This window comes from Pinus tabuliformis, chromosome 9 (genome assembly GCF_031772625.1).
Source record: "Pinus tabuliformis cultivar Carrire ecotype Pingquan chromosome 9, CPIR1, whole genome shotgun sequence".
Lineage (NCBI taxonomy): Eukaryota > Viridiplantae > Streptophyta > Pinopsida > Pinales > Pinaceae > Pinus > Pinus tabuliformis.
In genome coordinates, this window is record NC_142307.1 from 500,576,101 (window position 1) to 500,592,627 (window position 16,527).

Consider the following 16,527-nt stretch of genomic DNA (forward strand, 5'->3'; position numbering starts at 1 on the left):
GTAAAGGTGGAAAAACTTCCTAGGTCTTGTTGACTCAAAGAAATTCTCCTGCATCAAACTCCCAAGGTGAAAAATGAATCATGGCTTCCCGATCATGAGTCTTTTGATTACTTTTTGATAGTTGTATTTTCCATCTTATTGTCTAATAGTTTTCAAACGCAAGTGCATATAATGCAATTCTCTTCCTCCTAGATCCAAAAATCTATTTTGTTGTTACCCACTTGCTTCTTGTAGTTCTTGATTTGTTGTTGTTGTTGCCAGACTTCTAGGTTTCCATACTTTATTTTGCAATGCTCCAATTAGGCTTGTTGGTGTACTCTCTTATGATAAACTTATTTATGTTGATTTTTGTTCTCATCACTTCATTATGGCTCATTTTAGCAATGTTTCCATCAACATACTTAATTCACCAACTCCAACGTCCAAATTCTCACTTCGCTGACATATGTCATTAGAATTGATTAACTACAACATTTGCTTCAAAATTTAAAATGTTTATGGCCTCACTTTCCATTTCATAATCTCCCATTATCCATTCTTCATCAACATGAATCTCTCTAATGATGTTAAAGGAAATTTGTTTCCTCCTGCATGGCTTATTTATAAAATAATGTCTTTCATCTCCCAAAATCTCATTTTTTCCTATATTTTTACATGAAATAAATTTATTATTACAAATATTAAATCTCCAAGAACTACCATCAATCATAAGAACTATTAGTTCCTTATCTTCACTATTGTCGAAAGAAATGTAGTATGTTGTCCCTGTATGTACATTTATCTCTCTCTAAACCTTTGATTCCTCTTTTATAACCTATTGGTTGCATTTACTACCATGTTCCTCCCCATTATTCTCTTTTACAATATTTATGTCCTCCTCAATCTTCATATTGACCATCTATTCTTCTAACATCCTACACTTATAAGGTTGTCAACCTGCATTCCACGTGTTGGAATCTTCTTCTACATTTTATCATCATCTTGCTCTGAATGAGATAAAATTTAATTCTCAAGTTCTCTCGGCAGTGTCTACATCAATTTCGTTTCCCCACCAAATTTCATTAACAGTATTTCAAAATGTCATTCTTCATCTCCTTCGTCTTATTCTGGTTGTTTTCATAATCCAATTTTCCCCTGTTCATTGAAGCAACAAATTCTTGTAACTTTTCTCTTATAGGTATATGATATCCACTTTAATTTCCTTTATAAGAAAATTCCTCCTTTCTGTTTCTTGCAACAAAATTATGATTATGTTCTTCATTTATTATTATGATAGTTTTTAGTGAATGTGTTGCATTCATACACAAATCATTAGTTTTAAAAACATAAGGTTCTCCAACCTCCTTTACTATATTTGTTATCATATTTTCATGTTGATCTAAATCTATTAGGTCGTTCATAATATTCTTATGAATTCTTGCATCATCATAATCATCATCATCTCCAAGGAAAGACCCTTCATTGGTTGACAATAGTGAACTTCCTCTACTTCATACTCAACTACTTTGAGTTCCTCTTCCTTCAACCAAACACTCATCATGTGCCTCAACGTCTTCCTCAATTATTTTGTGAAGAATTTATTAACATTCCATGTAAAATTCTTATTCATTCTCCATTAGCATCTGAGTTCTTTTACACTTTCTTGTAGCAACACCATCATTATATTAAGTTGTTCATTCATCTTAGCCATGTCTCTGTCAAATTCATTTTGACTCATCTGTTTCATCCTTATGCCATTTTCTTTGGAATTTCCTTCATTTTATTATAGCTTACACTTGAACCCTTTCCATGATCATCATTAGTAATCTTCATTCTTCTTTATGAACTTTCCTCCTCCACTTTTGAGTTGCACTAAGCCTTTGCAATAATAAGTTTGTTCCACCCTAACCAATGTTCTCTCCCTGAACTTGGGCTTATGTTAACATTGTTTTTCCTTCTTTGAAACCTTTTGAGCTCCTTTCTCTTCTAGGATTCTACACTCTACTCACTTTCAATAGCTTCACCTATGCCTTTATCTAGACAACTCTACCCACATTTGCAACTATGGAGTTGTCTTAACAACTTCTATCAAACCTAAACTAGAAGTGTTCTTTTATTTGTTATGAAATATTTGTTGCAACAATTACCACAATTTTCCTTCTTTCTCTTTTTTTTCTACTTGTAATCAACTAATACTTCTTCAAACTATTAATTGTAAATCATAAATACCATTCTTTATCTGTAAAATATCATTATATTTACACTTCAATGTCTTTTATGACATTTTTTCTTCATGCTACTACAAGATGATTTTTGCTATTAGTGTTCTCTAACCTTCCTCGAAGCTATAAATTTCAATTATCCCCAGATTTTTTCCTTGGTTGGAATTGCCTTATCCCTTCTACTAGATTCTATGTGTTCCTTCTCCTTACTCAACTTTCTATGTGCTTTTTCTGCTTACTCAACCTTCATAACTCCTTTTTATTTCACCTATCAACACATACTTTGATATATTATTGAACAAAATAAATCTATTACCTTTGTGCTTCCTTCAATGTTTATATGCTTGCACATTTCCCTTCAACTCTTTAGAAATTCCATTGATGTTTTCTAAAACTCTAATCTCCTACACTAATACCCTTCTAGTGCTTCCAATAGTTCCTGTAAGTAGTAATCATTTTAACTTTGAATTGCTCTAATACGAAAAATTGATGCCAAGTGGGGAATCCTTTCTCGCTCATAAGCATGGTGGCGTTATTATTCTTGATCGACCTCAGACTATTCTCTTTCATGTGTCTTTGATCCCATTTCAATGCAAAATGTTTCCCAAATACCCACAACACAATTCTTTTATCACTTTCTAACTCCCAAATAAAATACAACAATGGGAAATCCCATGCTCAAACACTAAATGTTTTATGGGCTCTTAAGCACTTGTTATTAACTCATAAAACCATGTGACCAAGGCTTGGGATCAAGGGAAGGAGCTAAGCCTTATAAAAACGTGTCCAACAACATGTCCCCATTATAAAATAAATAATAATAGCATTTAAACCTTAAAATCAACACAAAATGTGCTTACCTAGTCTGGTCATCCAAGGTATGTATTGATCTGGATGTACCATGTTGTGTTTCACCTTGGATGTTGTAAAGCTAATTACTTGTTGATCTAGATATTTTTGTGTATCATGTATATTTCCAACCTTCAACTCTACCCATCCACTATTTCGTGACTTGGGGGATCTAAGTGATCTAAATGTATTACTTTCCCCACAATCTAGATGCCACTCCAATCCAAGTGATGCTAATATCCAAATATGTTAATCCATTATGGAATTAGATGTACTCCACACATCATATGTCTACTTCACTAGTGATCATTTAATCCATTAGTATTTCTACTTTTCAACTCAGATATATGTTATGGGTATCAGGTGTGTTCATAGATCTAATGATCTTCCAATCTGGGGATACGATCCTTCATGCTACTTCAGACCTCTTCAATTATCAGATACTTTTTGAGCCATATGTGCTAACATTGAGCCAAATGTGGGTCCTACACCTTGTGATCCACTTAATTTTTAGGGTTCTAATCTAGCAAGGATAGTCAAATTTCCAAATACCAAGGATTTGAATACAAAACACATTGTCTTGGCTAGAAACTTGTGTGGGTGGAACCCAAATCCAATAACCACTTCAACAAAAACATGATGTGAATTTTAAATACAATAAATAGGAACTTTAAATGGGTTTTTTCTTAATGAATTCTTTATGTTATACATCCTCATCTATTTCATAGATAAAACTCTAACTTGCAACACTATGTCACCATTATCGTAGGATTGGCTTGCAAGCTTGATCTTGCAACTACTTAGGCTATTTCTCAGTTCTCTATAAATATGTATAGTTTTGACCTCCTCATTTCATTCATATACTTGATTCAACTCATATCATTATAGGTTGTCCATGCATACCTTTGCATGCTTTCAAATATTGATTATTTTCACTTACAATCTTCTACAACTACCTCACTAATTCAATCCCTCATGGAACATACACACATCTATTGAACACAAAGATCATACAAAAATAAGGAGGATAATCACACACAATATTCTATTCACACATGATCCATAAAATATGGTCATATTTACACAGTTTATGGTATTTTCTCTACCTTGGCTCTCTCCACTCTTCCTACTACATATCTCTTGGACCCTCAACCTCTCTTGATTATATCCTCTTCTCATCTTTATATTTTATCTCTCTAGTTTCATTTACAAATATTAGTTATGTACAACAATTATGGCTTATTGAGATACACTAAAGGTGAATCTAATCTCCTATAAAAGATAAAAATCAAATCTAATTTATTGTCATAACATGTGGCATGAATGGAATTGTCCTTTTAATACAACTAAATATGTATTTGTGAATTTTAAAACATTGTATTTGCAATATAACTATGTATTCAGGAAAATGAAACTTTGGATATTCATTAACTGAAAGCTAAGAAACTTGTAATATTTAAGATGGAAATTTGAAATGAGGAACTTGTAATATGTAAGATGAAATTTGAAATAATATTCATTGGAAAATGATGTCAACTAGGGCATGATTTCTCTATCATAAGCATGGAAGCCTTCTTATTCTTGATCAACCTTGACCTTCTCTCTTTAATGGGCCTTTGATTTCATTTCAACACACAATGTTTCTCGAATACCCATAGCACAACACTTCAAGTTCTTTCTAACTCCCAAATAAAATACAACAATGAGCAATCACAAGCTCAAATCCCAAATGTTTTATGGTCCCTTAAGCATTTGGGCTTAACTCAACAAACCATGTGACTAGGCATTTGGATCAACGGATAAATAGAAAAGGCACTAAGCCTTTCACCCTTGTCTAATGACACATCCTCGTTATAAATAGATAATGTTTAAACTTTGAAATAAATCTAGTCATTTGTGGTCTAGATGGATCTGAATGTACCATGCTTCATTGCACCTTTAATGCTAGTATGCCTAGATTACTTGTCGACCTAGAATGTTCATGAACCAAATATATTTCCAACCCCTAACTCTACCCATCCATTATTGATGATCTGGGGTATCCAGGTGATCTTGATGTATTACCTTCCCTACAACCGTGATGCCACTCCAAACCAGAAGCTACTAACATCTAACTACCTTACTTCTTTGCTGAATTAGATATACTCCATATATTATATGTATACTTCACTTGTGGTTATTTAACCTACTTGAATGTCTACTTTTCAACCCAAGTATATCTTATGAGACTAGATGTGTTCATGAATCAAATGATCCACCAATATGAGGATCTAACCTTTCATGCTACTTCACATTGAGCTTCAATTAACAAATACTCCATAATACGAATGTGCTTTCTTTGAGCTGGATGTGGATCTTACACCTTGTGATCTTCTTAAGTCTTAGGATTGCACTTTTGGTTTCTCCTGAATAGTTGAATTTCAAATAAAAATTATTCGACTACAAAACATAAAGTCCTAGTTGGAATCTTGACTCTAACAATTAGATCAACAAAACTAATGGGAATTTCATCTGCAATAGATGGGAAATTTTAATGGGTTTCTCTTCACAAATTCTTTATGTTATATATCCTTGCCTCTGTTGAAGGTAAAACTTTGACTTGCAACATTATCTTGCCAATATCAGAAGATTAGTTTGCAAGGTTTATCTTGCAACTACTCTTGTGCCAACTTTATGAGGTTAAAATAGAGGATCACTTCATATCTTGATGCCCCATTATTATGAGATTTGAGGGTGGTTCCAATTTTTATTTAGAGCCTCTAATTTTGTCGAGCAAACATTAAATTCCTCTCCTTTTACTATGCTAGAGCATGATCGACACAGTAGTAGAGGAGGAAAAGTGAGCTCAACCAAATGGAGATGAATTTTGAGTGGCACATCCCAACCAAGGCAACCCCATGAAGACATAGTAAGTTTTGGTAGGATATTTCTTAGTTCTTTGAAATTGTTCATTCATGACCTCGTCGATTCATTCACATATTGAACTCAACTTGTTACAAGCTTTCCATCCATACCTTTGTGTTCGTATGAAGATTGATTGTTTTCACTTATAGCCTTCTACCATGAACTCACAAGTTCAATCCCTCATAGAGCATAAACACATCAATTGAACACATAAATTAGAAATAAATAAGGATGATAATCACACATTATTTTATATTAACACAAGGTTTGTAAAATATGGATTTATTTATGGATTTTATGGGATTTTCTCTACCCTGGCCCTCTCCACACTTCCTCTCGGATCTTTCTTGGGCCCTTAGTTTCTCATGCTATCCCATCTTCTCCTTCCTATATTATATATCTCTAAATTAATTTACAAATGTCAATTATGTACACCAATAATGGTCTATTGATATCCACTAATGGTGGATATAATCTTCTATACAAGGAAAATATTAAATCTAATCCTACAATCTCTAACTCCTCAACTAATCTCTCCAAATAGTGCATTACATATCGATGAGTAAATACTTGTTCATTCCCTGAATAAACCTCTCTTTAGAATAAAAAATCAAATCCCTATATTAATAACATAATTTTTACTTAAATTGAATTAAGGTAAACCACTCCTTTTAATAAAGGTGGAAAGACTTCCTAGGTCTTGTTGACTTGAAGAAATGCTCCTGCATTAGACTCCAAGGTGAAAAATAAATCATGGCTTCCTAGTCAAGAGTCTTTTCATTGCTTTTGATAGTTGTAGTTTCCATCTTGTTGTTTGACATTTTTCAATTCTAGGTGCATATAATGTAATTTCGCTTCCTCCTAGATCCCATACTCTATTTTGTTGCTTCCCACTTGCCACTTGTAGCTACTAATTTATTTTTGTTGTTCTCAACCCTCCAAGTTTCCATACTTTATTTTTCAATGATCCACATGCCCTATTGATGAACTCTCTTGGAATCAACTGATTTATGTTTCTTTTCGTGCTCATCACTTCAATATTCCTCTTTTTTAGCAATGTCTCTATCAACATACTTAATTCACAAAATTCAATGTCCAACTTATTCCTTTGCTAACTTATGTCATTAGTATATCTTAATTGCAATGTTTCTTCAAAATTTAAAAAATTTATGGGCTCACTTTCCATTTCATAAGCTCTCATCATCCATTCTTCATCAATAGGAATCTCTCCAATGATTTTTAAGGCACTTTGTTTCCTCCTCCATGGCTTATTTATAATATAGTGGCCTTCATCTGCAAAACACTCATTTTTTCCTACATTTACACGTGAAAAAAATTTATTACAAAAATGCAGTATGTTGTCCCTCTATGTGCATTTATCTCTCTTTGAACCTCTGGTTTTTCTTTTACGACCTACTAGTGGTATTTACTACTATCATCCTTCTCATTCTTATTTTTTTCAATCTCTATGTCTTCCTCAATCCTTAGATTTCCCAACCATTCTTGTAACACCCTACACTTATAAGGATGTCATCCCAAATTCCATGTGTTGGAATCTTCTTGTACATTTTATAATCGTCTTCCTTTGAATGAAACAAAATTACATTCTTAGGTTCTATCAAAAACCTCACATCAATTTTATTTTCCCACCAAATTCATTAGCACTATATCAAAATGTTGTTCTTCATCTCCTTCGTACTTGTTTTGGTTGTTTTCATAAGCCAATTTTTCCATGTTCATTGAAACAACAAATTCTTGCAATTGTTGTATTATAGGTATATGATCTCCACTATGATTGACATTATAACAAAATTGTACCTTTCTATTTCTTGTAACAAAATTATGGTTATGTTATTCATTTATTCTTATGAAAAACTTTTAGTAATTGTCTTGCATTCTTACATAAATCATGAGTTTTAAAAACGTAAGTCTCTCTTGCCTCCTTTATTATCTTTGTTATCAGATTTCCATATTGATCTAAATATTTCAAGTCATCCATAATATTCTTGTGAATTCATGCATCATCATCCTCATCATCGTCCTCAGAGAATGATCCCTATTCTGGTTGACAATAGTGAACTTCCTCTAACTCATACTCAACTACTTTGAGTTCCTCTTCCTTCAACCAAACACTCATCATGTGCCTCAGCTTCTTCCTCAAATTTTTTGCAAACAAATTATTAAAACACCATGTAACATGCTTCTTCATTGTCCATTATCATCTCAGGTCTTTTACACTTTCTTGTAGAAACACCATCAATATATGATGTTGTTCCTTTATCTCAACCACGTCTCTGTCAAATTCCTCTTGACTAATATTTTTCATCCTTATGCCATTTTATTTGGAATTATCTTTCATTTTGTTATGGTTTACACTTGAACCTTTTTCATGACCATCAATATTCATCTTCATTCTTCTTTATGAACTTTCATCGTGCACTTTCGAGTTGCACTAAGCCTTTGTAATAGCAAGTATATTTCACCTTGGTAAAAGTACCTCACCAACGTTTTCTCCCTAAACTTGGGCTTGTGCTAACACTGATTTTATTTCTTTTAAACCTTTTGAGCTCCTCTGATCTTCTAGGCTTATACACTCTAATAAATTTAAAGAAATTCACCTATGCCTTTCTTTGGAAAACTCTACCCACATTTTCAAATATGGATTTGTCTTAACAACTTCTATCCAAGCTCACCTGGAGGTTGTTCTTTTCTATGTTATGCAATATCTATTGCAACAATTACCACAATTTTCCTTATATCTTTGTTGCTACCTTTAATAAAAGAAATACTTCTTCCAACTATAAATTGTAAATAATAAATACCATTCTTTGTTTGTAAAATACCATTAAGAATAACACTTTAAGCTATTTTATAAGTGTTTTTCTTCACACTGCTAAAAGATGATTTTTGCATCATTCTTATCTAAGCTTCCTTCAAGTTGTTATTAAAAATTATCCCCAATTTTGCTACTTGGTTGGAATTGTCTTATCCCTTATACCATATTTTGTGTGCTTTGTCTCCTTACTAAACGTTCATAACTCCTTTTTTTTCACCTGTCAACACATACTCACATCTATTATTAAATATATATATATATATATATATTACCTTTGTGCTTCCTTCAATGTTTATAAACTTTCATATTTCCCTTCAACTCTTTAGAAATTCCACTGATGTTTTCTACAACTTTGATCTTCTACACTAATATGGTTCAAGTGCTTCCAATAATTCTCTGTAAGAAGTAATCATTTTAATTTTGCTCTACTTTGATACCAAAAATTGATGCCAACTAGGGAATCATTTCTCCCTCATAATCATGGTGGCCTTCCTATTCTTAATTGACCTAGGTATACTCTCCTTCATGGGCCTTTAATCTCGGTTCAATGCATAGTGTTTCCCAAATACCCACAGTACAGTTTTTTGACCACTTTATAACTCCTAAAGAAAATACAACAAAGGGAAATATCATGTTCAAACCCTAAATATTTTAAGGGCTCTTAAATAGTTGTTTTTAGCTAAACAAACAATGTGATTAGGGCTTGGGATCAAGGGCTAAAGTGGAAAGGTGTAAAGCCTTTTCCCCCTATTAAATAAAACTTCCCCATTATAAAATAAAAATAATAACATTTAAGCCTTAAAATCAACACAAGATATATTAAAGGAAAAGTGACCATAAATTTTCACATAATTTCCATGCCATAATATGTAAACCAATAAAAACTCTTTAAATTTATAAAGAGGCAAGTCTTAAATAATTTGAAATATTTTATTATTAATTTGGGTTTCGTGAAGCCCATTTTACATTAATAACGATGCCCAAAAAACACCAAAAAAAATAGTTAAATATAAAATAGTAAAATATTTAAAAATTATTTTAAATATAAAATAGTTGTATAGTTAAATATAAAATATATATATATAGGAAATTAAACATAAAATATAAATATTGACAGTTAAATTTAAATATAATAAATACGTATAGAAAAATATTTTAATAAAGGTGTCATATATTGAGGGATTTCGATAAAATAAAAAATTATAAATAGTATATTAAAAAAAGAAAATCTCGCGTTAATAAATATTGTGGAATATATACAAAAATAAAGTAATATTAAAAATTTGTCTACATGGCATTTTTTATTAACTTCTTGATTTTTCCTTAGGAGGCCAATTTTATGCTAAAATTTTCTCTAATTCGCTTACCTAGTGTAGTCATCCAAGGTTTGTATTGATCCATATGTACCTGCTTCGTTGCACCCTTGATGTTGTCAAGCTCACATTACTTGTCGATCTAGATCTTTTCATGGAACACGTATATTTCCAACCTCCAACTCTACCCATCCACTATCTGGTGACCCGGGGGATACAAGTGATTTTTGATGTATTATTTTCCACACAATCCAGATACCACTTCAATCTAAATGATGCTAAGATCCAACTACCTTACTCCTTTGCAGAATCAGATGTACTCCACACATGGGATGTATACTTCGCTTGTGATGAATTAATCCACCAGGCTTTCTACTTGTCAACTGAGATATATGTTATGGATATTGGATGTTTTCTTAGATATGGTGATCGACCCATCTGGGGATCTGACCCTTCATGCTACTTCACACCTCTTCAAGTATCAAATACTCCATAAGCTAGATGTGCTGACCTTGAGCCAGATGTGTCTTCTACACCTTCAATCCACTTAATTCTTAGGGTTTCACTTGTGGTTTGGCACAAATAGTTGAATTTCCAAATATAAAGGATTTGATTGCAAAACACATGGTCTTGGCTAGAAACTTGCATGGGTGGAACCCTAACTCTAATGCCCACTTCAACAAAAACTGTTGGAAATTTTGACTACAATAAATAGGAACTTTAAATGTGTTTTTCTTAATGAATCATTTATGTTATAATTCCTTAGCTATATCAGAGGTAAGACTTTGACTTGCAACACTATGTTTCCAATATCAAAGGATTGGATTGCAAGCTTGATCTTGCAACTACTAAGGCTATTTCTCAATTCTCTACAACTATTGATACTTTTTACTTCTTCGTTTTCATTCATATATCTGATTCAACTCATCTCGTTACAGGTTGTGCACGCATACCTTTGCATACTTGCAAAGTGACCTCACTAATTCAATCCCTCATGGACCATAAACACATGAATTAAACATAAAAATCAAACACAAATAAGGAGGATATTACACACAATTTTCTATTAACACATGATCAATACAATATGGTTGGATTTACATAGTTTATGGGATTTTATCTACCCTAGCTCTCTCCACTCTTCATCTTAGATCTCTCTTGGACCCTCAACCTCTATTGGTTATCTCCTCTTCTCCTATTTATGCTCTATCTCTTTAGTGTCATTTACAAATATCAATTATTTACAACAATGATGGTCTATTAATATCCACCAAAGGTGAATCTAATCTCCTATACAAAGGAAACATAATATCTAATATTAAAATCGCTAACTCCTCAACTAATCTATTTAAATAGTAAATTACATGTCTATGAGGAAATACTTCCTCATTTCCCAAATAAATCTCTCTTTAGACTAGAAAATGAAATCCCCATCTTTAATTACATAAATTTGACTTAAGTTAAATTAAGGGAACTCATTTCCTTCATTAAAGGTGACAAGACCTCCTAGGTCTTGTTGATTTGAAGAAATTCTCATATATCATAAAATAATAAGGATAATAAAACTACATATCATATTATCCAATAATATAACCGCAAATGCATTGGTAAAAACTAGAAATGATAATAAAATAACAAATCATTTTATCCAATCATATTTCCCAATTATATAGTAGTCCATAGGTCAATCAATCACTATAACTTTGGTAACACAAATACCATTTTTATACTAAGAGGCCCATTCTACAACCAAGTATGAGGCCAATGTGTAATTTTTTTGGTTCTCAACTTGGAGTTGACACGTGTCCCTTTTAAAATGAAATAAAGGAAAAAGAAAAATCTCTGTAAAAAAAAATAAGAATAAATAAATTATAATAAAAAACAAAAATGAATATGCATGTTTAGATAGTTTAGATGATATTTTACAAGTGGTAAAATTATTTCACTCTTCATTAGTTATTGATATTACAATTTGGTATGAATGAGATGTGGTAAAAATATTTCTCTCAATTTTATATTACTTTGAGAGAAAGATAAAGTAATTAAAAAGAAAAACTTATAACCACTTTTTAATGCAATGAAGATACATAGTTCTTATATTTCTTAAAAATATTTCAATGTAAAATTTACATAAATTGTTTGAATATTTATATTAACTAATTTATTTAGATATCAAAATCTCTAATATGTTTGTATGTGAATATAATTATGTTAATAATGATTATATTTCTGTTTCCTGATGGGGGTGCATTTAAGGAGGGGTAGGATGCTAGAGCACATGATTGACACGTGCATACTGTTAGTGGGAAACTGGGTGGCACAACTCAACAACATAGATATCATCACTGCCTCTCTACTGGAAGTGCACTCTTACCCTCACTTCAATTTTCATGCTCAATCACGGTGGCTATTGTCTTGTCGATTTAAAGAGGGGTAGGTGGGTGGTAGTGAAGTATCACCCAAGAATCCCTTGTTTGGTAGTTTCCAGTAGTCGAGTTTTCTCATGGTGGCATCTGAGAACAAAGAGCACATGTTTGGAACGTTAAATGTGGGCTTAAATATGTGTTCCCATGCGCTCACCTGTCTCTCATGTGTGATTTCGTCTACAAACTCATGTTTTTTCCTGCACTGCTCACCAACAAGGAATTGTATTGATAAAGGTGGTGACCTTGCTATAGGATGGTGGTTATTTTGTTTCATGTTCATCGATGCCATCATCTCTTCCTCGTACCTTATCTCAGACTTCGACTATTTCTTCTGGGTGAACCAGTGACAGGTTTTTAAACTAATTTTTATGAGCCCTCCTTACATTTCCCAGTGTATGTCATCATATTCTCTTTCGATATGGTTCTGGCAAGGGGATTGTTTTTGGTAGGCGCCCATGTTCTTCATCTTATTTATTCATAATACAGTGATCGACCCTAATTTCGAAGTTTTCATTGTATTGTCATCTACTTCCTCTCAATTACCTGATATGGCCGACATTTATTTTATTTGTCCCATCCTCATTTGCAGTGTATGGTACCCAGGAACATTTTCTTTATGGTTTTAACCTCTATTTAGTAACACAAAGGTTTAGATTTGTTGGCAGTGTCTCAGGGTTTTGTGTTTGGTATGCAAATGGTAATATACTTTGTTTGACCAAAGGTGGGTGGATTTGGGGTGTGTGTGTTTAGTGGTCACTGAGGTCCTCGACGATGTCGTTACATGGTCCTTTCCCTATTTCTATGACATGACCTACACCTTATACCCAGTCTACTATCCATACTATTGTCATATGGTTTAGGAGGAGTCTATGCTCTCGGTTCCTACTCGAGTGTGTCAGTTGTCTTTCATCAACCTCGGTCCACTCCAACTCGGCCACCTAACATCATGAAACCTTGATGTTATCTTCCTAGTCATCGGGGAGGCCTGATAACCTCTTCTTCTTCACACCGTCATTGTTTATTCAGATGGCATTTGGTGGCCTACTATTTTGACATTGTTCCTCCAGACGTAAGGAACAAGAGCCTCCAGCTGGAAGCCAAAGAATTTGGTGAGAGGGCATACTTTTCATATTCTGAAATTTCGAGTTCCACCTTCATATGGACTCTTTATCCTGACAAATTATGTAAAGGAGACTCTACTTCCTCCATACATTGGAATTGCAAAGGCAATTAGAGACCTTGCTTCACATGGTCATCCATGAAAAAAAAGTAGACCACTATCAACTATTTGTAGGGCAAGAGGCGATTAAAAGAATTCTCTGAGACATAAGGTACAATTTGGATGACTTATATGCCAAAATGACTCGGGTGGAATGCTCTTTGGTGTCTAATACTAATTCTGGCCCTGTCTTGGAGCCAAACACTCCAACTATTGTTAATGCATTAGTAGAAGAAACACCTCCAGGAAACTCTCATGTTATGTCGCCAGTTATTGTCTTAGATTAGTAGCTTCGACACTGGCTTTTGGTCTATTTTTGGCATATGTCTACTATGCAGTCTTTATGTCTTTATGTACTTCATACTATATGTGTTTATGGTTTTTGTTCTCTTTTTTTGTCGTACTTGATATATCCATTGCATGGAGCTTTGGAAGGGATACATAGTGATCATTGTGTTAAGTTTGTTAATCTCTCCTCTGGTTCAAAGTTGATCATGTGTAACAAGTTATGGAAGGTCTATTACTGTTTCAATTCCCATGTAGTTTTTGGGACATGCTTGTTATCAATCTTTTTATAATATAAATATCTTGAACTAGCTTACAAAAAAAATGAATATATTTGAGTGTGTGTGTGTTAATAATGATAAAACTTTTTAATGTATAAAAAGAAAAAGTAATTGAAAGTAGAAAAATTCAATTACTTTGTAATAAGAGTAATAAAATGGAGATGTGTAAATTATTCCATTCTTAATATAAAATTAGTATATTTCATTTAAAACTAAAACTAATAATAATAAATAAATGGTTTTAATATACACAACTAAGTAATAAAATTTTCAATGTTTTAAGTAAAATGTTTTAATATCAACTATTTATATATTTTATATGGTTTAAATTAGCATGGATTCATTTAATTCCAGATGCAAATATCATTTTGAGCAACAAATGTGAAGAAAGGTTTACACCTGGAGAATTTGATTCTAAAGAAAATTCATTCCTCTGAGCTATTAGTAGACGTGGACTTAGATGGATCTACCCTATGTTGGTTTTGAGAAACATACGCATAAAATACTTTAATTATAAGAAATTGTTTATTTATATAATATATATGTACTTGACATTTAAATAATTTTCCACATTAAAATGTTAATACATGCCCCTCTTATTAGAAAATAGAAAATTGTATCCATAGGATATAATTTCTCTCTCTCACATATGGATGCATACATTGAATTATTTTTATTATTAATATTATCTCTCTCTTTATATACACATACATATCCATAATTTATGGATATGGTTGCAATATTCATCAATAATTTTTAGATACTTGTGCAGTGCTTTCTTATTCTTTGTAGGAAAACCATAAAAGAAAAATATCCTTGAAAACAACTCATACTCAGATAAATAACATATTTACCATCATTTACATCTCACCATAACATATTTACCATAATTTAGGCAGACCTTTTATTAAGAAAGTGGAATGAATAAGATATAAATATATACCTACCAAGAGTTACTTTCCACCTTTATTTGTGTAGATTTACTAGTTATTACTACCTACCAAAATATGTGCTATTTCTATTTTCTTATCCACTTAAAATCTCAATTTATTAGTTCTTGCAAAAGCAAGCCTGTCAAATTCTATTTCTATTTTCTTATTGACTTCTATCAATTTAGTATTGACTAATGTAGGTTTTATGCAATTTTTCCCATAGCATAATTTTTAAGTTGAGTGGGAGGAACTAAGCTACCCTGCAACACTTTTAATATGGATATTTTCTTATTGACTTCTATCAATTTAGTATTGACTAATGTAGGTTTTATGCAATTTTTCCCATAGCATAATTTTTAAGGCGAGTGGCAGGAACTAAGCTACTCTCCAACACTTTTAATATGGATATTAAAATATTTCACTTGTGCCGATAGTAAAATATCTTTTGTTATTAATATATTTTCGTTTTAAATATATAGAATGAAATACACATTATGCAATATCAATAATATTATTGTATATGAATTTCATTTTAAGTTGTAAAGAAAGTACATATATGCCTCATACTAAAATGTAAGTTGATTTAATGTAATTGAAGTAATATATTTATGGAAGACATTATTTTTTTATGTTATTACTATTTTGAATTTGTTAAGATAAGTATTATTTTCTCTAAAACCCAACAAATAACTAAGCTGAGAGGATCATTCTACAACCTAGTAAAACCATAAATGATCATATATATTTAGTTGGTTTTAATTAAAACCACTATAAAATATCAATAATCACATTTCACTTGGTTCATTAATACTACAACTTAGTATGAAAAAAATGTTAAAATATTTTACTTTCACTCTTGGAGTTATAAATAAAATATTTGGATGTCTATGCTAAATAATATAATTTTGTATAACTTTATAGAAATAAAGTAATTAAAAAAAATAACTTATATATTTTTTATAAATATCTCAATATAGAACTTAAATAAATAGTTTAAATGTCCAATTAACTAATTAATATATGTGTGTGTTTTAATATTTACTTTAGTAAAATATTTCAATGCTCAAAAAGAAAAAGTAATTAAATGTAAAATGTATAACTCATTTAATTTTTAATATAAAATATTAATAATAGTAAATTATTCAATAACACAATTTAAACAATGAAAAATTACGCATGGTCTATATATAGAGACACATGGAAAATGACTATAGGATGCATCTTAATCATGGATTTATCCAAGTACTAAAGGGATTAAATCTCTTGACGTGTAAATCATTT